Raw genomic sequence first — 24,670 nt, 5'->3', positions numbered from 1 at the left:
CAGGTCCATGAGGAGAAAGTGGTATTGAGCAGGCCCCAGAAGCCCCTCATCTTGAGCACAGAGCTGGAGTGCAGGTGCCTGCCCTTGTCCTTGGATGGGACCATCTCACCATGGTTTTTGTCTTTTTCATTAAAATTCAGCACAGTTTGTTCACTCTGAACATTCGCATCTTCCTGGAAATCATGAATGGAGCTGGCCTGAATGGATCTCCCTCCACACCCGCTCCTGACCTGCCAACGGGCTCCGAGAGCTGCCTCTGACCACAGTGCATCCCACACACTCAGACACTCTGTCTCTTCTTCCCCACTGACTTCAGCTCTCTGTCCCCCACCTTTCTTTCCATCAGAAACTCTTCAACTACACCAAAGAACACACAGCATGAGAGACTCCCTGCACAGGACAACCAGGATGGCGGGACCATGAAGACAGAAAGTAGGTGCCTGTTGCCAGGGACTGAGGAGGGGGATATGGCGTGACTGGCTGGGGGGCTAAAGGTCTCCCTCAGGGGTGAAGGAATGTTCTGGAACTGGGCATCGGCAATGATACTGTCAGTGTGCTCAAGGCCACTGAATCGTTCACTTGTGAAGTTACAATGAGAGGTTTCATGCCGGTATTTTACCATCGCCACAACAGAAACTTCGTCCTCGAATGAGATTTGCTTATGTGACGGGAACGTTAGGAATGAGCTGTATTATAGTTGGTAAGCCCGTGATCAAGTTCCTCAAAGACTGACGGCAGCAAAAGCTACTGTTGGGAATCCCAGACCCCAATGGGAGGTAGATAGTCCAGAGTCCGCCTTGACCTTGACCTTGAACTCACAGCTCTGTGGAGGGGTGACTCTCTGTGGTCCATATGACCTGCACGAGGACGTTCTCTCCCACCCCTCTGTGCGTGGGTGTGTGTGTGTCTGCATGCACATGTGTGTACATGTGTGTTTCTCTCTCCCCCAGGTCTCTGGGTTGGTTAAAGGAGCATGGACATAGAAAATCGTTGCTGGTTAATTCCACAAACTCAAACCCTTGGCCGACCACATTCTTTCCTGCTGCAGTACTGGGGCAAGGACCTATCTGGAGCCCGCTCTACCTTTCTTGGGCTGAAGGCCCCCCCAATACACACACACACACACACACACACACACAAGCCTCCTCCCCATCCCCCGCAGACTCACTCCTACCCAAACAGCCCCTTCCTACCTCCCGCTTCCTGTCAGAGCATAATTCCCAAATCATTAAAAACATAATTTTCATACAAATAGATAATGAGTACATGTCAGAGCCTTATGTGATCCACCGAGGAGAGCGGCAGAGTGACAGAAAGGAATCGACAGAGTCGCAGCAACTTGAATTTTCACAATCCATGGGGAATGATGGCTGCCAAGCTGGGGACACACCAGGGACAGCCCTACAGGGCAAGGACAGCTCTGGGGGCATTTTCTTTCCCAAGGGGAAAAAACCAAAGTCATTCCATCTTACCCATTTCCCACAAAAGACCCTTAACTTCCCAGGACCAGGGAAGGCCTGGATGTTGGTCAGGTCCATTACAGTCCCCAAAGAGGGAAGTGACCACCTTGTGGACATACCAGAAAACACATTCTCGTGCCACTAAAAGGTCCTGTGGGCATCTTTTACCTTATTTTTTGCCTTATTTTTTGCCTTATTTCTAAATTTTCTTAAACAAAGCTTCACTGCATTTTTTTTACATGCCAACTCAGCTGGACTGCAGTCCCCAGACATCCCATCAAAAGCAGCCCTTGGGTTTGCTGTAAAGGTGTTTACAAAGGTGCTTAAAGCCCCTAATCAGTTGGCTTTAAATGGGGGGAGGTATTGTATATAGCCAGGGTGGGACATAGGCTCCAAGTCCCCACAAGTCCCTCTTACACTCTGAGCTGGCTCCACCCCTCCCCCTCGCCAGGTTGGGGTAACCTGGGTGGGACTGATCAACAAACAGGAGGCTTTTCCAGAAGGGCTGGGACGTCCTTTTGAGAGAGGAAGACGTTTCAGGAGAAGAGCAGCTGGGGCTGGGCCACAAGCGGCCCATCCTACTGCCAAGTCCTGTGGATGAGACCTCAGCCAGCTGCCACAGCCACATAAATGCATCCCCGAACCAGACAAAGCCACACGTGCCCTCCCTGATGGCTGTGCCCCTCGGCCAGGCCCTGGCCCATGTGCTCTTCCATTTGTGCTGCAAATCCAGCTTTCTTCTGGGAGCAGATCCCATCTTCCCCAAGTGGGACTGATGGCTTCCCAGGATCAGGTCTTCTTAAAGGGCCTGAGGACTCGTGCCACCCAGCAGTCATCCTCCACCACTGCGTGCCAACAGATGGCTCTGCTGGTCCCTGGTGAAAAGAGGTGACCAGACGAGAGGAAGGAGTAACAGCTTCCTTCTGAGCAAGAAGGGGGACTGGGTGGCTCCCCGCTTCCTCCCACTCCCCTCAAACCCCATGAGCTTCCTTCTCCAGGAGGCCTGGTCCTTGACCTTTGGAGCTCGGTTTTAGCAAAGAATCCACCCTGACAGCCACCAGGCTCTTCTTCCTCCACCCTGATACCCAGTCCCGCCCAGTTCCCTGCTGCAGACCCTGTCAAGCTCCTGGCACTGGCTCACGCACCCGTTGGCTTTCTTGTCCCTCCTCGTCCCTGAGTCCCGGCACTGGCTCACACACCCATTGGCTATCTTGTGCCTCCTCGTTCCTGTTGCGCTCCGGGTCAACCTTCCCCTTATTGTCCGAGCCTTTTCCTTGCCATTTTGATCAGGCATCAGAAAGACGTCACTGACACTCAGTAACATCCACCTCCTGTTTCCACAAGGTCCCTTTATGTCTCCATCAGAACCAGACGTGTGACATTCTGTAACAACCCTTATGCTGGGGGCCCAGAGACAACTCCTTCATTGTGACAACATGAAGCATGTACTGGCCGTCCCCTTGGCCAGCCCTGCCTGACCCACTTCTCGGGGATTGGCACCGTGCCCCGTACCTCAGCTGATACCATTTAGCAGCCCAGAGTTCAGCATCCTTGTTGGTTTGTCTACCGATGTTGATTCTCGGGGAATTCACCCACGTTTGCTTGCCGCATCACCTGCAAAGTGGCTCTCCGTGTCCATGGTGGGACTGTGTTGGATGTCTTAAAGTAGGTGGGGCTGGACTTGGGTCCTCTCAGCCCCACCTCGCCTGCCAGGCCTGTCTTCTATTCTAAGTATCATTCTTAGGAACCTCGTGACTTTAGGATATTGCCATTGCTAAGGGACCTGCCCTGTACCTCTGGGGACCTCACCTCTGGAGGTCTGCTTGTGAACCCCCCTCGGAGGGTGCTAAGGCTGGGCTTCCTTCTTCAGGAATGCAGAGGAGAGGATGAGGGAGGCATTGCTTTGAAGGTGGGCAGAAAGACTTGGCCAGGGCATTGGCAAGCCCCCTGTATACAGATGGCTCATCTCCAAAGGCTCCATCCCTGAGCAACATAGAAGTCACCACTGAACACACTTAGAGCTGGGGGACTTCTGCATCCTGTGAAGCGGTTCAGTGACAGTAAGAGTAAATTGATCTGAACCCGCCATCCCGAGAGCTATCTTGCACCACGGCCTTGGCCCCTTGCTCGTCACTCAGGCCCAGAAGACATGAGAAATGCAAGGCATCTGGGGACGCAAGAGCCTCCCTGTCACTTCCCATTACCCCTAACAGTCTCTAGGACAGTGACCCTGGAGGCGCTCAGGACTCTGGTAACAACACGCGCAGCCAAGGGCTCAGAGAATGCGCAGATCCCCACGCACCTGACAGGCCCATCTGTAGACCAGGCAGAAGGTCACAGAGGAAACATGACTCTGACTCAGACGGTAAACACCACGGGCAGCAGCAGTTCCCCTGGCTCACAGGGAGAGCCCCAGCTCCTGCCTGGACAAGGAGGGTGCAGAGTCCAAGTTGAATAGGCGCTTTCAGTTCTTCTCCAAGGCTCTCCTCCCTGGGCTGGAATGGCTCCCAGGGGCACCGCTAGAGCCACTCTAACAAAGACTGCCGAGGCGGAGTGCAGCCCAGGTGGGCCTGTCCACCCCGCCTGGCCCAGGTGAGGCAGGAGCCAAGCATGGCAAGATGGCAAGGCTCCCTAATTAACCATCTCCACTGCCTTCCACCAACTAAAGCTGTAATTTCCCAAGACGATCCAAGGTGACACAGACTCCTCTTCTAAAGGCATTAATTAGGAACATCTCATTCCCCGTGGCAGGGGTGGAGCAGACCTTTCCAACTGGAGTGTGTATTTATTTAGAGCTATTACCACATAATATTTACAAGATACTTCACGTGCATTAATTACCCTGTAATGAACTCCATGGCTATAATATCCATGTTCTGTCAGGATTTTAAAATGCCCCCCACATGCACACTTTTTTATTACCTTGGGAAGAGAAAGAAAAATTAAAATTAATTGCGTGCCCATTAAATGCTTATTTTTAATAGAAAATGTGCAAATGAAGTGAAAATTCAAAACAGGGAGCACAGTAAATCAACAGCAGATAACACACGCTCCTAGACACACTCTGCTGTTTTTATGAGCATGTTTCTCAATCCCTTCATTACGCTGTCTGTCCTTCTGAAAGCTGGTTATTATATTGCTCATACAGGGAAACATGTGAATGGCTGTTCAACAAGCCATGAAATCAGGACAAAACGGAACATTCCTGCTGTTATTTGAATCTGTCTCCCTCACATCTCCGCCTCGAGAGTTCTTACAGGAGCCCTCTCCACACAACACCCACTCAAAGCTTTGTGTAAGCCAGAGAAAGGGGGAGAGTTTCCTCACCAGCTCAGGAGTCAAGATGGTGTTCGTTAGGCTGAAATGTTTGTGTTCCTGAAAAATCCGTAGGTTGGGGCCTCATCTGCAGAGCAGCGAGGATCCTCTGGAGTGATCAGGCCCTGAGGGCAGAGCCTTGGTGAATGGGGTCAGCGCCTTTGTACAGGAGGCTCAGGGAGCCTGGGTGCCCCTCCTGTCATGTGAAGGCACAGGAAGAAGACACCCTCTATGAGCAACGGGCTTCACCAGCTGCTGAATCTGTTGGGACTGGATCCTAGACTCCACAGCTTCCAGTGCTGCCAGCAGTAAATTCTGTTGTGTGTAAGTTACCCAGTCTAGGGCATTTTGTTATAGCAGCCTGAATGAACCAAGGCATTTGCCATCCAAGATGTGGCTGGCAGGCATCCCATTTCTAAAGAGTCACGATGATGAAGTAGAAAATCAGGATTGTAGAGAATGATCTGACTCATAAGATGACAGGTCACCCCTCCATAGCCCTCCTCAAATGTAAGCCATTCTATGATCCAGGGCACATCTCCATACAGGCCGTCTTTCAGTGATGTGGGGAGGAGGAAGGTTAACCTAATCCACTGAGCAGAGTGTCAGTTTTTGGAAAAAAAAATGTCTTCATTTAAGTCAGAATCAATTCTCTTCCCTTATTCTAATTTGACCACAGGGGCTGCAGATACATAGGAAATACTTCCTCTTTTATTTGACCACCTTTTGTGCATCTGGTAACAGGTGTCCAATTCCTGCAAAGACTAAACATTTGGGGGTATGAAGAATGTCTTCATCTGGTACCAAGGTCAGGTACCCAGTGGGCAGGTATATATGGAAGTTAATCTCCAGATAAATGCAGAAACCCTCATTTCCAGGCCAGAGTCTTCCCATGGTAGTTCACTGTGCCCCCGCTTTGCTAAGACCCCCTTCCACAGAAGACTGAGCACCCCTCTCCTTTTTAGGCTAAGGAGTGTAAAAGGTTCTCCGTCTTCTGCTTGGTAGCAGGCCAGCTGGGAGTCTCTGCCAACACATTTGTGCATTTCCTAATTACAGTTTCCAGTTTTGTGATAAACGCACAGAGCTTCTTTTACAGAGCTTACAACTCATGACAAGCCTGCAGTAGAAGTATAAAATGAACATCTTATTCCAAGAGAAGGATTACAGTCGAGAGGACTGGTTGACACAAACACGTGTTGGAAATGATCCAGACAAGAGGAAAATTGAATACATTTCCTAGTAATGCCCAAACATTGCTTATTTTATGCTACTAAGATCATGAAAATTATATATTGAATTGTCTCTTACTGGAACAAAGAGATACATTGGTGTAGTATTGACATCTCTTTGGATTATATTTCTTGGAGCATGAAATTGAGAACATTCATTCAAGAAACATACATTGATATGTGCTTTTGCCCAGATACTATGTTAGGGACTGGGGCCAGAAAAATGGAATAAACCTCCCTGGAGATATTCATGAAGCACACAGATGCACAACAATGATTTCAATGTTTTCTTTTCTGTAATGAGTCCATTCTTGAATTGCCAGGAAATCACAGAAGGGAGAATAACCAACATAATCTGGCAGAGTTGAGGAGACCTTCACAGAGGTGAAGATAATCCAGTTGGGTATAAAAGGGCAAATAAGATTATAAAAGGCAAAGGAGGTAAGGAAAGTAATTGCAGGCAGACAAAGCCAATGGTCAAGGTCAGTGGGATGAAAGACATGACAATTCAACAACAATGTTACTTTGTGGTGATTGAAATTTGGGTGCATGTGAAAGGGAGTAACTCAGGAGGCTAAGGCATAAGTTCAGAAGTCTCAGAAGGTTCTGGTAAGGGTCTGAGTAGCAAGCATAGCTGGGGTAATGAGGCAAGAGACAGGCAGAATGAAAGTTGAGTTCTGGACAATCAGTAGATGGGCCAGAGAAGGGCGCAGGAGAATCCTGGATACCTAGGGTCCTCATTGGGGCAATTTAGTGGATGAGACTCCATTAACTAAGATACATGGTGAGCAATATAAAATGTTTCCAATATTGAATATGTCATATTTTGCTGCTTACAGGGCATGTACCTGAAGAATTTAGGAAAGGCAATTCTGAAGTTCAAGAAAGAGGTCACTGGTAGGTGACACTCGAGAACATAAAAGTGAACAAGATGAACTAGAAATTAGCAATTTAAACCATATATTGAGGGGGTAGGCAGAAAAGAATGAACCTCCAAAAGACACCTAGAAAGCAGTGTTCCAAATGCAGTCAGAGAAACCAGAAGGTGCAGATATTACCAGGGAAGTAGTCATACTCAGCAAGAGGGCTAAAGAGCTGCAGCTCTGCCAGACCCCACGCACTACCATCTCCTCATCTCACCCTGACGGTGGCGATTCTCAAATTTCACTGTACTCAAGTCCAGCTTCACTTACGTTGGGTCAGAATTACCCTGACGTCTTTTTAGGCCTGTGAATTGTCCTCCAAGCCAAAGTATGAACACTGACACAGCCCAGGCTTATTCTCCAGGACCACTGCACCCTCCTGTTTTTACTGAGCCTCGGTCCTTGTGCTATGTGCCCACAGGCACATCACCATAAGCCCATGGTTCTCAGAGTATGGTTCTGGGAACCTGCAGTTCTGCATTTATTGTTGAAAACAAAAGCGGCCTCAGGTCAGACCTATGGACATCAGAAATTCTGGGTGTGGATCAGCAATATGGGTTTTAATAAGACCTCCAAGTGATTTTGATATCAGCTCAAATTTGAGAACAATGAAAAAGCTGATCATTGTATCCTTCTAAATATTGCAGATTCCCTAAAAACTGGGCTAAGACTCCTGTCTTTGGTAATGGAGAGATGCAGTTCAGAACGGAAACACTCTGATTTCTTCTTAAATTATACTTCAGTCATACATGGTATTAGGAGTGGAAGCAACATAATGATTGTCACTAAGTTTTTGGGTCCTTATTATTAGTTAAATAGGGAAAGACTGGCAGAAGGTACAGTCGTCAGCTGTCCAATTATCCCTCATTGTTAAAGGAATGGTAACTAAATGCCAAAGTCGTGTAATATGAATAATTTTTTTATCTTTTGACAAGATGATTGTTCTAATAAGCCTAAATGTTTCTATATTTTCCATGAAGATGTATCATGTACATTTTTAAGTAATTGAACAATCCATATGATACATACTCATTTATTAGTACACAACCTCAATTTGTAAGAAACCGAAACAGTATAAAAATCATACTAAAACAGTAAACTAAAATATAATATTCAGATGGGATGTAGTGCTAGCACAGAAGCGGGCAGATGTTTCCTACCTGTATCTCCTTGGTAGACAGAGGGCATCTGACCAAGAGCAGAGACTATGGTAGCAGGAAGGTACTTGGCAGAGCAGAGACTGCAGGTCATGCTGGGCAAGAGCCACCTCATCCCAGAGAAATGTTAAGATTGTCATTATCCCCCGACATCAAGGTTGTCACAATATAAAAATGAGATGATGTACGTTGCCTTGTTTGTATCACCTGACTGACCCCACAATGTCATTCCGTCTGTGCTCTACCCAGGAGGCCCCATGCCTAAACACAGCCAGCTGGACCCAACAACCTTAAGGTCTTCCTCTTACAACCATGTTAGTCTGCCAAACACGAGTTAGCTAATCAGATCTCCGTACTTACACTGCTTTTTAGCTTTGACTTGTCCAGTCTCACCAGTCAATCTCCAAGTCTTAATCTCTGGCATGGAGCATTGCAGCCATGATATTTGCTGAGACAAGAATGGCATCGCGGAGTGGGAAGGCACAGGGCAGTAGCGGGGAAGACTCTCCGGTAGATAGTTTATTTTGAGTGAATTACTTTATTTCTGCAAGCCTCTGATTTCTCACCTCTGAAATGAAAATAGATACAAAAGCATCATTATTCTCAGCCTTTACTACTATGGATTAAGTAAGAAAAGAGAGTTAAAAAAAAAAAAAAAACCCTTCCTAACTACCTTTCTGGAAATTTCCGAGGTCTAACCAACATGCCAGCTACATTTTTGAGAAGTTTCTAGAAGACCCAGGTGGGGGCTCCATTTCAAGTGAACGGAAGTTGATTTATGATTTAGTCCAAGGGCCATGAGAAACTCAAGGGTCTAAATTGCTGTTTCCTTGAAATCATTCCGTTCCAGTGAACTCAGATGAAATGAGGCAAAGGCGAGCTCTCCTGGAAACCGTGCCGGAGCAGAGCTGCTGACTCTCCTGAGCCCCTCCTGCCCTGACAAATCTGCTGACGGTCAGAAACCAGCCTCTCCCGGGGCTCACAGTGGGCCTCACAGGCAGGAGGATGTGAACCGTCTCTTGACCTGAATTCCAGAAACCAACCCAGGTCATTTTTCTGTCAGTCTTTGAAGACAGACCCAGCCTGATGTCACAGCCTCACGTCAACCTCGGCAAAGAGAGAACCAACGTGCTTAGAATTCAGGTTGAAGGCTGGGTTGGACTCCATGGCATGGCAGGCAGTCAAGGGTACTTGAGACCACTGGAGAAGGGGGGCTGTCTTTTGAAGGCAGTGGTAATGATCCCCATTTCTGAGAACTTAATGCCACACAATGACTTACAACATCTCACCTAAATCCACACTCCAGCTCACTTGTTTACAGTTGGGGAAACAGAGGCTTAGCGAGAGCTTAAGTGTTTATCTTCTGAGAGGTTCTCATTTGGCTGAATTTAATCAAGAGCAGTTGATATCTGTCAGAAAGGAAGTGGTCAGATAATTCGGAGTCAGAGATTTAGTCATTAGGGTAGACAGATCAAAATGCCAGCGATTTTATCCATTCTTTCTTTCCTGTGGATATGATGGTTAATTCTATGTCACCCCCAATAGGCCATGAAGTGCACAGAGGAAACACACTTTCTGGACACGTCTAGGAGAGTGTTTCCAAAGGAGATCAGCACCTGAGCCCATGGACATCCCAGTGTGGTTGGGCATCATTCTTTCCATTGAAGGTCTGAATGCAACCATGACAGAGGGAGGAGGAATTGGCCCCTGTTGCCTGCCTGACTGTTTGAACTTGAACTACAACATCTCATCTTCTTTGATTCTCAAACTGGGATTTACCCCATCAGCTTCCCTGGTTCTCAGGCTGAACTGTACCATTAGCTTTCCTGGGTTTGCATTGCAGCTGGCAGAAATGGAACCCCACAAGACTTTTCAGCCTCATAAGCATGTGAGCCCTGATAAATCATATGCATATATGTGTCTGCATATACCTACCTACCTACCTACCTACACACACACCCACACACACACACACACACACACATCAGAACCAGAAAGACTTATACAAACGCATGTGTGCATACCCACACAGAATAGAACCAGGAACATATAAACATATACATATATAAACATATATGTATGTGTGTGGATATCTATACACATAACAGAATCAATAAGATATAAACTTGCGTGTGTGTGTGTGTGTGTGTGTGTGTGTGTGCGGGCTACTGGTTCTTTCCTCTTTCTCTGGAGAACTCTGACTACTCGGTAGCACAGCGAGTGCAATTGTGTTTGCACACTCTCCCATGCAGGTTAGCAACACCTCAACACCATTTCACAAAGACTGGCCGTGTTTGTCAGAGGGAAGAAGGACAGAAGACTCAGGCTTTCTGCTGGTGTGTGAACTTGGAAGTGAGATGAGAAATGTGAAGTCTACTTTCAGGAGAGAACGTGTTTTTAACAGAAAGGGACATGGTGGCAAAAATTATGAAAACCTTCTTATTGGACACGGCTTGGGAACCTCAGACTCTAGGAAAGGCCTGAGTCTTTTACAATCCACCCACATCTGAAAGAGAATAAGAGGAAATTAAAATGGTGATGTGATATTAAATCAGGTCTTTTATTTTTTGACCTAACAAGTGAGTGTGGGTCAATGAGCTCTTCAGTTTCTGAGGATGACTTCTAGAAGGGAGCCACCCCTTCATGCCAGGCCACCATCAGATCCATTATGTGCTTCATACGCCTTATCCATGAATCGAGGTGAGACTTCCAGGAAGGCGTGTGGGACAGGAGGATTCCCCTCCCTCCTTGCAGGGTTTTGGTAAATGTGAGAGGAGGCTTCGGAGCTGCTAACCAGGCTTCCCTTGGGCAATGTCAGTGCAGACAGATGCATCCCCTGGCCACCCTGGGTTCTTGAACATGGCTCAGCTGTGACGAGTGCAGGGACCTTTGAAAAGCCCAGTGTGTTCTTTGTGAGCCATCAATACTAGTCTGAGACCACCCCCAAAGGACCAGGAGGAAATGGAGGAGTAGAAAAAGGAGAGGAAGAATAGAAGGGTATTCTCACGTTAGCAGGACGAGATTCCAAAGCTGAAATCTGGGGAGAACAGAAGATGCCAGAATTCGATTTTTGTAGGAAGAGAGGACAGGAGCAAGATCAGGCTTAGGAATGAAGCTGTAAAGATGGGAGATGCAGATCCAGGGCACAGTGTTACATAAGTCCAACACCAGGGGCCAAGTGCAGTCAAAGGGAGGCTTTGCCTCAGTCCTCCAACTGGACCTTCTTCTTCCAGGAAGCTGCATAGCAAGGATCAGGTGGGCGCCCAGCCTCTGACCTCTGGTGATGACAGTTACCCATTCAGTGAGCCCCGCCCCTACTCATGATTTGGGAATCTACTGCTGCATGACATTCCATGCTGAAATGGAAAGGCCCAGAGTAATTGTCTTCTTATTTTGGAGGTTGCTTCTGGTGAGGACCACGGCAGGCACAGGGGAAACTGCTGTGTCTACTCCCCGGTGCTGGGGCCTCAACTAGGAAGACCCAGGTGGCTGCAGGTGATGTGACATCTGAGGGCTGAGGTCCTCTGGGCTGGAACCTTCTCCATGCACATATCTAGTGTCTGGTCTAAGATACGTGACCATTCAGCCTGACCTCAATGTAGACCGTCTGTCCACAAGTACCCTCTCATGGGCAGGGCTTCCTCATCACGTGGTGACCTCAGGGTAGTCAGTGGGGTTTGGGGATGCAAGAGCCGTGGTCCCAGCAAACAAGATGGAAATGTGTCCCATGGGATACAGCATTAAAATGTCCCACAGTGTCTCAACTATTATGTTCTGTGGGTCAAAGACGTCACAGCTCTGACTGATTCAGGAGGGAGCACAGAGTTTATGTGCTCATGGGGGCGGGTGGCAGACCACGGGGCCACGTCTCAACCCTGCCACTCTGGTCTCCTTGGGTGTCTCTTCTCTTCCTCTACATGTCAAGGTTTCTGACTCTGACTCTTTGTTCTCCTTGGTATCTCTGAATATGCATCTCCCACATTCTCCCAGCTTTGGATATTATGTTTCCAGCAGCCCAAATGCAAACATTTCCCAGGTTTTGTAGGACGTGGGCTGGCCGCGTGGTGAAATGGAGACCTTACAGGTCTGGAGTCAGAGACACCCAAGTTCCGTGGCTTCTCAGGCCCAGTGCTAAGTTCTGTGCATGCATCAACTTACTGGATCCCGTAACAACTCCCTGGGGAAGGTGTAGTTATTTCTCCCACTTAACAAGTAAGGAAACTGGAGGTTGGGAAGTTGAAGTCATTTGCCAAGTTTCTGCAGCTCAGCAGAGGAAATGCAATTCAAACCCGCAGTGTTTTTTTATATATATATGATAGTAGAATGCACTTTGACACATCATACACAATGGAGTGTGACTTCTCATTGTTCTAGTTGTACATGATGTAGAGTTACACAGATCATGTAATCATCTATGCACATAGGGTAATAATGTCCAATTCATTCTACTATCCTTCCTACCCCATACACCTACCCGCTTACTCACTGTGTCCAGTACAAAGTACCTCTATTCTCCCGCCAACCATTGTGAATTAGCATCTTCTTATCAGAGAAAACATTTAGCCTTTGGTTCTTTGAGATTGGATTATTTCATTTAGTGTAATATTCTCCAGCTCCATCCACTTACCAGCAAATGCCATAAGTTCATTCTTCTTTAAGGCTGAGTAATATTCCATTGTGTATATGTACCACAATTTCTTTATCCATTCATCTATTGAAGGGCACCTAGATTAGTTCCATAATTCAGCTATTGTGAATTGAGCTGCTATAAACAATAATATGTCTGCATCACAGTAGTGTGGTGATTTCAAGTCCTTGGGTATAAACCCAGGAGTGGGATAACTGGATCAAATTATGGTTCCATTCCAAGTTTTCTGAAGAATCACCATACTGCTTTCCAGAGTGGCTGCACCGATTTGCAGTCCCACCAGCAGTGTATGAGTGTTCCTTTTCCCCACATCCTCACCAACATTTATTGTTGCTTATATTCTTGCTGACTGGAGTGAGATGGAATCTCACTGTAATTTTGACTTGCATTTCTCTAATTGCTAGAGAAGTTGAACATTTGTTCATATATTTGCTGATTGATTATACATCATCTTCTGGGAAGTGTCTGTTCAGTTCCTTGGTCCATTTATTGATTGGGTTATTTGTTTTTTGGTGTTATGTTTTTTGAATTCTTATATATCCTGGAGATGAATGCCCTCTCTGAGGTGCATGTGGTAAAGATTTTCTCCCATTCTGTGGGCTCTCTCTTCACGTTATTGTTTCCTTTGCTGAGAAGAAGCTTTTTAGTCAAACCCTCAGTCGTCATCGCCATGCTGAACACCCCTCTTCCTGGCGTTGCTCAGTGCATCTTGCTGTCTATATGTGGGCAGGCTCGAAGGGACTCAATGCTTCTGTTGCCTCCACCTTTGCTCTGTGGTTGGTGGGGCCACACAGCCAGCGCTGGCCCTGGACAGTAGTGGAGGCAGTGAACGCCATTCCTGGGATAAACATTCAACTGCTGCTGCAAAACTCAGCTCCAGCCTGTCTTTTCCCTCCGACACAGAGACTGGCATTATTTGGGGTGATGGCTGCTGAATCTCCCTCAGTGCCCAAACAGCTCCAATGGGCACAGCCCCTGCCAACCCATGGCAGACAGGTAAAGGGAGAGAAAAAAACTATGTGTGATTTTGCACCATCAAGCTCTGAACAAATCCACAATATAATCTGGATTATTCTGACTGACTGTATCATCTCTTTGATCTTTGGTTTTCTTGGCTGTACAATGAGATGATATTTACTACCCAGGTTGACCATTAAAGAGTTGAAAATAATGTATATGTGCAAAATACCTAACTCAGTGTTGAACCTAAAATAGGACATAACAACAGAAGGACATCGTCACTGTCACATAGATGGAGGACACAAGGCACTGAGCAGAGTGGGGTTAAGTGAGCTCAGAGCTCTCTAGGGCTCCCTGGAGTGCCCAGAGCTCACCCCCAGGAGGGTCTCCTTCATTTGTAACAAATATTTCTTTGGCATTTTGTTATTCAACTTTCCTTTACTGTAACAAATACTTGAGATCATTGACTTATAAAGAGAAAAGGTTTATTTTGGCTCACAGTTGTGGAGGATCTAGGCTGTGACTGATTGGCCCCTTGCTTTTAGTCCCAGAGGGAGGCAGCTCATCATGGCAGAAGTGTATTACAGAGCAAAACCACTCAAATCACCTTGGACATGAAAAGAAAATGAGGAGTGTCCTGGGATCCCTAAGTCCCCCGTAAGGATATCCCCTAATAACCTAAAGACCTTCCCTTAGGCTCCACCTCTTAAGGCTCCACTACCACCTGATAGCATCACTCTAGGGATCAAACCTTTAACACAAGGGCCTTTGGGTAATAATGAGGATCCAAACCATGGTGTTCAGTTTAGGATTTCAGTAGGTGACCCTGGTTGTAGAGAAGTCAGAAAGAAGAAAGGTGAAGAGCAGATAGAAGCAGAGCTGCTCTGGCTACCATGAATATCACATCCATCCGGATCTTAAATGGGCAGTGAACTAGAGTTAAGCCAGAAGAGGACACAGGAAGAGCGCAGCCACTCACCTACCTCTCTGCCATTTTGCCCTGGTTTAGGTTACCAGAATAACTTGGTGGATCAGAAGTTCCCAAAATAGATTTCTTTCATAGTCAAATACAACCAGGTATTAAAAAAAAAATCGTGTTTCAAAAGCCGAGCTTCATTTCCCCTTCGATGAGGAATTCTGAGCACTCTCCCTAGTGGGAACTGAGGAAGTGCCTCTTATTCAAATGATGCCAGTCTATGATTGTCCAATTATTCACTGTGTTCTGTCATTGATGGCCCAGATGTTCTCAATTTCTTGTAATAAGTTCTTTCATCTGAAAAGTCGTTCTACTCAGAGATGCAAAATCCTCTAAAGCTCGCCAGCTTTTTCTTTCTTTTTTTTTTTTTTTTGATGAGCTGGTATAATTGGCCTTCAATTTGCTTATTGTTTTGCAATAGAAAGCCCAAGTTTAATTTCATTTCTGTAAACCTGTAGACAAGAGCTGATCATTCACCATTTAAGCCATTCTCATTACGGCCCACTCTGGCTCAGCCCCCCACCCCATCTCCAGCCTCAGGACGAGACTGTGGTAAAACCTTTTATTCCTTCCTTATTTCCTGCTTTTTTTATAAAAGAATTTTTTTCCAATAGCCAAACATTTAAATTTGATTTAATAATATTTCTTAAGCACTTCTTCTCAAACAGTGACATACATATTTGCTAGCATATATAGGGGATGATAAATGGATCGACATTTTTAGTCAATAATCTAACCATATCAATCGATATTTATTGGGCTTCTTCTATTATCCCATAAACTGTGTAGGGTCTGTGGGCGATCCAGATGGGCTCCTTATCATCCATTTGTGCAGGCTGGGCGACATTCATAATAACAGCATAACAAATCACCAATAGTAGATGATGAAACTCACTCATTCAAAAAGCATTAATTAATTTAACAAACATGGCTTAAACGCTTTACCATGGCTAAATACTTGAAGATAATTTTTTCCTGTTGTTAAACATCATATTTTTGTGATATTAATAAAAACCCTCTTTTTGCCTACATCATTTTGAACCTAATGCCACATCCTTTATTAAGGAGATTCGCTTAACAGGGTTCAAGAAACTGTCAGATAGGACTCTGATGTGGGCTCTAGCCTGTGGTCTGGGCAGGCGGTGGACGTCCCACGGTTGTCAAGCAGCGGCTGTGGCATCAGGCAGCCTTGGGTGGGAGCTGGGCTTGCGCTGCCTACACTGAGACCCTGGTCAAGGCACGGATCTCCTTGTGCCCCGGGTCCTTATCTATCAAGGATTAAGACCTGGATCCTTAAGTGTCATGATGGAGCCTGCCTAGGGCGGGCCCGGCACAGGACTCATGGCCACTGGTCCACAGGCTGGGTGCATAGGGAGGTCAGAACGTTCGCGTCTCGACTGCCCACCCACGGCCATCGCCTCCAAAAACAGAGCTGACGCTGCCTTTTGGCACCCGGCTGATGGACTCATTTTCCTCTCTCCTGTGTCTCACTCAGAATCTCATCATCTCCACTCAGTGGAAAATGATTCTGTTAGGTCAGACACAGATTCAAACAGAGAGACTAGAAATAATCAGAAATTACTTATACTAGAGCAATGTCAGGTGAGTCTGCATGGACCATTCTTGCAAGAACATTTTTTGGTAATTCTATAGATGAAAGAGAATTGTGAAGGTTTTATAAGCCTTTCTTTTTCTTCCCCTTCTTCTTCCAGATGACAGGAGCCCTCAACAGACCTTTGTCAGAGAATAATTTTCCAAGGCTACCAATTTGGATCTCAAAAGCCCAGACTCAAAGGGATCCTCAGTTTGCTATCTAAAATAAATGCCTGAATAGCTATCAGTTAAGGTACACAGAGAGCACGCAGAAAATGGATAGCTACATTATAGATGGCTCTGTGGATTCAAGAGGTCTTTGTCTGAGGACAATAGCAATACAAAAAAATATTCAGGTTTTCAACTACAGGCCAGACGGAGGATCAAGCAAGAAATCAAATTAAATCTAATTGAATCAGCAGAGCCAGCACCAGTAGTACAAAATGCAGGTGTCCCCTGACATCCTTCCCCGGGTCTCAACCCGACTCTTGGGAGCGTGGCAGGATTACACCCAGCCTAACACTTCCAGGTATCTTTCTGGTTAAATACGATGAGACTTTATTGTTTCTAATTAAATAGGGTTGATTCACAACCATGAAATTGCTCCCCTGTGTCTTTCACCAATGAGACTCCTCTCCATACTCCAAACATGGCGCCGATAGAAAATGTACTCTATTAGTTATTTGAATGTTACTAAATTTAAGCGCAATGAGCAGATGACCAGAAAAATAATTCATCTGTCATCCATAATTGTGTTGTCAATCAATTTAAATCATTTAACAGTATGGTTTGATTTTACCCATAACTTCCATGGGCTGCATTTTATTCAAAGTAGGGGGAAAAAATCCTGTATCTATGTATCGTTTTTGCTCAGATCTGCTCTCTCTTCGTAAGTCCCATTTCAGTTGAAGGCACCAACGCACAGATCATCCATCATCTTTGACACCTGCTTCTCCCCCTCACTTCCGTGTCTAATCAGTCACAAATCCTGATGATTCCATTTCCCACATAGCTTTCGTATTTGTTCTCTCCTCTCCTTCCTGCTGCCAATGACCCTATTCAAGCAGGAACTGTCATGGCGGACAGCCCCCCACAGAAGGGCATCCTGGGAGGTTCCAGTGGGAAGGGAGGAAGAAATTAAGTGGTAGCTTTGGGAACCGATGTATGTAAAAAGAACAAAATTCTCCAGAGATGGACTGGCCATTTAAGTCCCTAAATGTCACAGATGTAAGAGAAATAAATCCAATCCAGATCAGAATGTTTATCTGAATGGTCTAATTTCAGCGGATTGGGCCAGAAAAGAATGCATGATCCTGGACAGTAGTCATGTGCATTAGCTGGAAACCAAAACACTGACCTCAGATGTCCCTGTGTGGATTCAAATAGGACTAAGTACTCCAAGTAGGATCAGGCAGTTTTAATACCACCAAGTAAAAGAGCTAGATGTCAAACTGGGATCAAACAACAGTCTCCTCCCCAAGAACAAACCATTTTATCGGGTTCTAACAGATTTAAAATCTGCTGTATACACATAAGCCCCTGATAAACGTCTTAATGGCCATTGTTCCCCAAGGGAAAAACAATCAGCAAATGTCTGAATGATCTTTCATTTCTAAATTGCTTCAAGCAAAACCCTGGGCCTTGGTTTGGACAATTATTGATTATGTATAAGTGGAATTGTATCTAAATTTCTCGTCTCACTCTTATTCCAAGAAGTGCATTCTACGAACACTCGAGTGCTGATAACTATAATCAAGCCATCATAATAATAACAATTACAATAACGATAATGACAATATACTGGTATCACACTTTACAGTTTATAAAATGCATTCCAAGATGCTTTCACATGCATTATCTCTCAGATGGAAGGGTATTTTCCTACATTAACAGACAGTAGGCCCAAGAGAGGAAAGCATACACAGAGCGAGCCATGGTTTTTGAATCGGCGTGGTCTGGTCTTGGGGCCTGGTCTTGGTCTTGTGGCCTGCCCTTCCTGGGCCCACCCCCACCTCTCTGACTTCTGTTACATTTCTGAGCACAGCAGCGTGACCCGGAGGAGTCCGCATCTGGATCTTTGTTGGCTGACTGCCTTGAGCTGCCAGAGCCGGCTCTGCCTATGGGCAAGGGCCTGGGAATTAACATCTGCCTGGATGTCACAGCCTTAACCCAGGACTGATGGGCTGGGGATATGACCCCAGCTCCTTGACCTCTCTGCCAGGATCTTTCTGAATATGGGTTTTACAACATTTCCTGAAGCTCCCTGCAGGATCAAGCCTCATTTGCCCCTAAAGGGAGCTGGGATTCAGGGCTGGTCGCCACCTTCCCCTCTCTGACCTCCCCACCACCCTTTCATGTCTCTGCAAATCCCAAATAAACAATGCATCTTCCACCCTCACTTCCAAAGCCAAGTCTGGTGTGAACCTGATTAAGCCAGTGAGAAACATAACGATGGCACTGGAATCAATAGATGGTATATGATATACAAAGGACCGATGTCACCCTGAAATGGACCCCTGAACATCACCTGACTCAGTTTTATTCTTAAGAAGCTCTATCGCTTGTCCATAACAAGGTGATGTCATTACAGTGCAGTGTTGAACCCTGAGTGGATATGATAGTCTCTGATTAAAACTTAGGCCACTGACCTTGTCCTTCCAGAGTCCATGTTCTGGTGGTCAGAGATAGTCACCCGGGGGCCTTGGGGGACAGTCTGCAGGGGGACAGAGATCATGAGCTGAGGGTGTGCAAAGAGATGGGGACTGATGGCTGCTCATCAATGATTTTCATCTGTGACCACTCAGAAATGCAGAAATAACCAGGCCAGGAGAACAGCCACCTCCTCCAATCACATCACAGCCATATCAGAGAGGCCAATATCCCTGAGCTTTGTGCATCAGCAGAATGGGTGATGATGAGATGTCACCTGACATCCACAACCTAAAGGACAACACAGAATCTGCTCTGAGCAGGTCCTCAGGGACCTCAGCTTTGGTCACAAGCCCTCTTTGTGTGATCAGGAACATTGGGCCTTGTAACCAGTTCTTGTAAGTGAGATCTGCCTCTGAAGATGGTGGAAACACATAAGTTACAAGAGTGTTTTGTTGGAAGATAGACACTTTCCACAACCTCGCACTAAAGAACAAAGAGCAGGGTGCTTCCTGCAATCTGTCTCTGATTCACAGCACAGGCATTAAAATGTTCATTTAAGTGTAAAATTGGCGATCCCCACCCCCTTTTCCATTTTTGAACATGAGCAAGATTGTCTTAGGAGAAAAATATATGGTATCTCTTTATACTGTTGATAACAAAAGATGCAACCTCTTTCTCTAAGAAACTGTACAGAAAAAATGTATAAGATGTTTCCAGAAGAACTGTGATAGTAGTGATGGTGGTCTCTACATTGATTACTAATACATGTGTCTCAGATCAGTCAACCACAGAGGATAAGGGACGAAATTTAAACAGCAGGCTGCAATTCGTAAGAGCTATCTGCTTATTTTCCTGACAGTCACCCTTGGCAAGCCTCTTCTTATGTAGCATGATACCTCTTAGTCCTCAGAATTGTTTTATTATAGACAGAAATAGAGCGCAAGGTTTCAGAAACTGAGCAGCTGGGCATCTCTCCCCTGCTGAAGGGGCTTAATAACCACCCCCACAGGTTTTCTTGGGCCTGGCAGGACAATGTCCATGTGCCTGGGCGTGGCCCCAGACAGGCAGAGAGAAAAGCAATTCATCAAGAATTATGCATATAGAATCAAAGACATTACAAGAAACAAGACTGCAGACCACTCTCTCTTATGAATATAAATGCCCAAATTTTCAACACAACATTCACAGTCTCCAATGGTATATAATGAGAATTATACACCAAAACCAAGTAGGATTCATACCAGGTATGAACATTCAAAATTCAATTAGTGTAACCTACCCCATCAACAGATTCAAGAAGAAAAATAATATGGTCATAATAATCCAGACAGGAAAGGCATCTGGCAAAATGCAGATTCATTTATGATGAAAATTCTCAATGTAAAATAAAAGAGGAAATCTGAAGGGGAAAAAAAAAAAAAACCCTCCTGGAACTGAGAAGTTACAAAGTTGCAGGATACAAGATTAATGTAAAAAAGCCAATCACCATCCTACCCACCAGCAAGGAACAGGGGATCTTGGAGTGAGACCGCATTACAGTTTATATAAGCACCCACAATACTTGAGTGCAAGTCTAAGAAAACATGTACAGACCTATATGAGGAAAATTGTAAAACCCCTGTGAAAAATATCAAAGAAGACCTACGTACGTGGAATGATACTTCATATCCGTGGAAGAACACAGTACTGTCAGGGGTCAATTCTTCCCAAATGACCTGTAGATTTTACACGCAAGTCCAATCAAAATCCCAGAAAATTATGTTGTGGATATTGGCAAACGGATTCTAAGTTTATTTGGACAGGAAAAAGATCCAGAGTAACCAGCTCAGGATTGAAGAAGGACAAGGACAATTTGATGACTTCCTTTGAGGCTGAAAGAACGATCAAGGCTTGTCGCCGGAGAAAATGCCCATTTATTGAGGAACAGCTTTGCATATTTATAGAGCCGGGGGTGGTTTGACAGTTATGACAGTTTAATGGTTGAAGGGTTTGACAGTTGGCATGGGCTGCATTCTGATTGGTGGGTAAGGATCATGTGAGTCAGCAGGGCTAGTCTGATTGGTGGGTAAGGATCATGTGAGTCAGCAGGGCTAGTCTGATTGGTGGGTAAGGATCATGTGAGTCAGCAGGGCTAGTCTGATTGGTGGGTAAAGATCATGTGAGTCAGCAGGGCTCACCATTGGACAGCTCTTCTCGGTGGATGGGGAAGTTAGTCTTTGGAGCCGGGGTGACTCCCAACAGAGGCCACAGTAATTGAGACAGTATAGTACAGGTGAAGGACCAAGCAGATTACCATGGCAGGACAGGGAGCCCAGAATGGATCCCCAGAAACTTAGTCAGCTGCTCTTGACGAAGAAGAAAAGGCAGCCCCAGGAGGTGAGGATGTATTAATTAATTATTATGCATTAATGCAGTTAATTAATTATTAACTGCCAGCAAACAGTGCTGTAACAACCGGATGTTCACATGCAAAAGAGCACAGAAAAGAACCTAGACACAGACTCTACACCTTACACAGGCACACACGCGCACAGGCACACACACACACCTCAAAATGCAACATGTGACTATAAAACTTCTAGAAGATAGCATAGGAGAATACCCAATATAACGATGACTTTTTAGATACAACATCAAAAGTACAATCCATGAAAAGAATCATTCAGCTGGATCTTGTTACAATTAAAGTTTTCTTGCAAAGCTCAGCGTCAGGAGAAGACAAGCCCCAGACCATAAGAAAATATCTGAAAATAAAAATCTCTGGTAAAGGCCTATTATCCAGAATGAACAAAGAACACTCAAAACTCAACCATGAGAGATGGAATACCCTGATCTTGAAATTGGTGAGAGACCCGAACAGACACTTCATCAAAGTATACAGATGGGAAAGAGCCTACGAAAAGATGACCAACAGCACGTGCCATGGGAACTGAAAATGAAACCTCAATGGGATGTCACCACATACCTAGAACCATGGCCCAAATCCAAAACCCTGGCACCACCCAATTCTGGGGGGATGTGAAGCAGCAGGAACTCATTCATTGCTCACAGGGATGCAAGATGGTTCGGCCAGTTTGGAAGATGTTTTGACGACTTCTTACAAAACAAGACATTCTCTTACCGTATGATCCAGTAGTCACACATCATGATGTTTCCCCAAATTAACAGAAAATGCATGACCACACAAAAATCCACATACAGATGCTTATGGCAGTTTTAATTATAATTGATAAAACATGGAAGCAACTAAGATGTCCTTCAGTGGGTGAGTGAGTGAGTAAATTGTGGTACATCCAGAGAATGGAGCATTTCTCAGTGCTGATGAGAACGAGCCACCAGCCACGAAGACACAAGGGAGAAGATGCATATTACAAAGTGAGAGAAGCCCATCTGGAAGTGCTGTCTATACTGTGCAGCCCAAGAACATGATGTTCTGGAAAGGGCCAAATCATGCCAATAAAAAAAATGTCAGTGGTTGCTAGATGTTGGGAAGAAAGAGAGATGAATCGGCAGATCCAAGAGGCACATAGGCAAGCAAGACCACTCTCACGAGACTAAAGTGGTGCCCTGTTATTCTTTAACATGTCTGAAAAAACCTATAGAATGTACAACATGAAGAGCCAACTACAGACTGATGCAAACTACGGACCTCGGTGACAATGATCTGCCAGTGAATGCTCATTGATCTCAATCTATGTGCCACCGGGAGAGGAGATGATAGTTGGGAGGTCATGCGTACGTGGGACAGCAGGTACATGGGAACTCTGGACCTTCCACTCAGATCATCATCCTGTTGGATTCCTCTTCTCCTCAAGCTCAGGAGATCACAGTGCCCCAGGTCTCTGACCTTCTTTCTGCTCTACCTTCTTTCCCAGCCTCAGAGATTTCAAGACCATAAAGACCCACCTCTCCCAATTGCATAGTGTTATGCTTGAATTCGGGACCCCCAAAGACCACCAGAGACCCAAGATCCATGTAAGCAGCAAAGAGGTGTTTATTGCCAGCTAGCTCGGTCCTCTGCAGGCACATACAGCAACTGGTGACGCTGAGAGGCCCCGAACCCAGGGTTTGCAGCATTTTTATACATTCTTGGAGAGGGCAGGGACTTCACATACATCACATACATCATAGCCTCTTTTAGCAAATCATCACACACTGCGGGAAAATCAAATAACAACTCTAAAACATGATTAGCACGTTCACTGTGTTGTCTAGGGGTGATTGGTCAGTACAAAGGGGGTATTCGTTTGAACTGATTGGTTTAAGCCAAGAGGGGTCCTCCTTGTTTTACTGACTGCATCTGCATGGACCAAGCATCCTGAGCCCCAGGGCTCCTCCTTCTCCTCCCTGTGCAGTTGATCCACCTGTGGGTCCACGGGATCTGCCCTTCGTTAGGTCCAGAGTCTGGCCTTGTCACTTCTCAGCACTGTAACTGGTCTCTGGGCTTCTGCCTTTGTCCCTCCGTTTTACTTTCCTAAGAGAGCAGGAAGTCACTTCTTAAAATAAGAGCCATAGCATGTTCCGACTATGGACAGAACTTTCCAATGGCTTCCACTCGACCAGCAGAGAGGCGGAAATCCCCTGTGTCTGCTTAATCAGCACCACCACAGCCACTTGTTCTTTCCATTCCCCCCCACCCCTGATTCTGGCCTGCCAATGAGGCTTCCCTTCCGCTTTGAATACACCTGACACACTTCTGCCTTGAGGCCATGAACTTGCCCTTGCCTTTGTCCACGACTCTCCACCCCTTGGTTTCTGTGTGACTGGACACCTCTCTGTAGCCCATCTCCTTCCAGCCTTGGCTTGGCTCTCACCTCCTCCAGGGACCTATCCTGGCCACTTGTAACCCAGTTATGGGCACCACCTCCCCTCCCTGTTCCGTGTGCTCCTACACCACCTCCCTAGATGCTCTAGGACCAAGTTATTTATGAAGATTTTCTCATTGTCTGTCTCCCCTTGCTAAGTAGAAGCTCCAGAAGGACAGGGATGTCCTCTTTTGGCGTCACAGATCTATCTGATGCTGGTGTATAGAACAGGAGCAGGCAGTCGCCAGATACTCTGTAGACATTATTGATTTAATAAGGGAAAGACTGGAAATGGCTCATTGGCACATAGGAAAGAAACCAAGTGAATGAGATGAAAATAAGATAGTGACCCCCAGGGTGGCCTCTATTCCTGTCTTTCCTCAAATCTCTATTTTTCAGCTTTCTCTCGGCTGCCCTGCCTGGGAATCCTGTAAATACATCTCATACTCCTGTGCAGTTTGAATCAGCTCCATTTCCCACAATCAACACATCCCCAGCCAGAATAATCACCGCATTTCTTCACAGCCTGTGAGTCCATAAACCCCGATTAAAATTTATTAGCTCAACCTCAAAGACAGCATCCGGATTCAAGGCTCTGTCCCACATGGGTGACTCTTTCTAAATTCTACTGGATCTGCTGGGTTTACCTCTTCAGAGGAAACTTCCCTGAGACCAATGAAACACACTGAAATGAAACACATCATATACTTTCTACTAGATATTTTGGAATTTGATTATATTCCGTTTATCCAATGATAAATTTGTGTTTCTACTTAATTGGGAGATTTTGCCTCTCTACAATAAATTTGTAAGTAACTTGAGAGCATGCATAATAACAATAGCTGATATTTACTGAGACATAAAGTCTATATATAGGGTGCTGTGCACTGTTTTAAATTCTTACATGTATTGCCTCATTAATCACCACAACAACCCCAACAGAAGATATGTA

The sequence above is a fragment of the Callospermophilus lateralis genome, chromosome 19 (genome assembly GCF_048772815.1).
Source record: "Callospermophilus lateralis isolate mCalLat2 chromosome 19, mCalLat2.hap1, whole genome shotgun sequence".
Classification (NCBI taxonomy): Eukaryota; Metazoa; Chordata; class Mammalia; order Rodentia; family Sciuridae; genus Callospermophilus; species Callospermophilus lateralis.
This window is presented reverse-complemented; position numbering follows the sequence as displayed.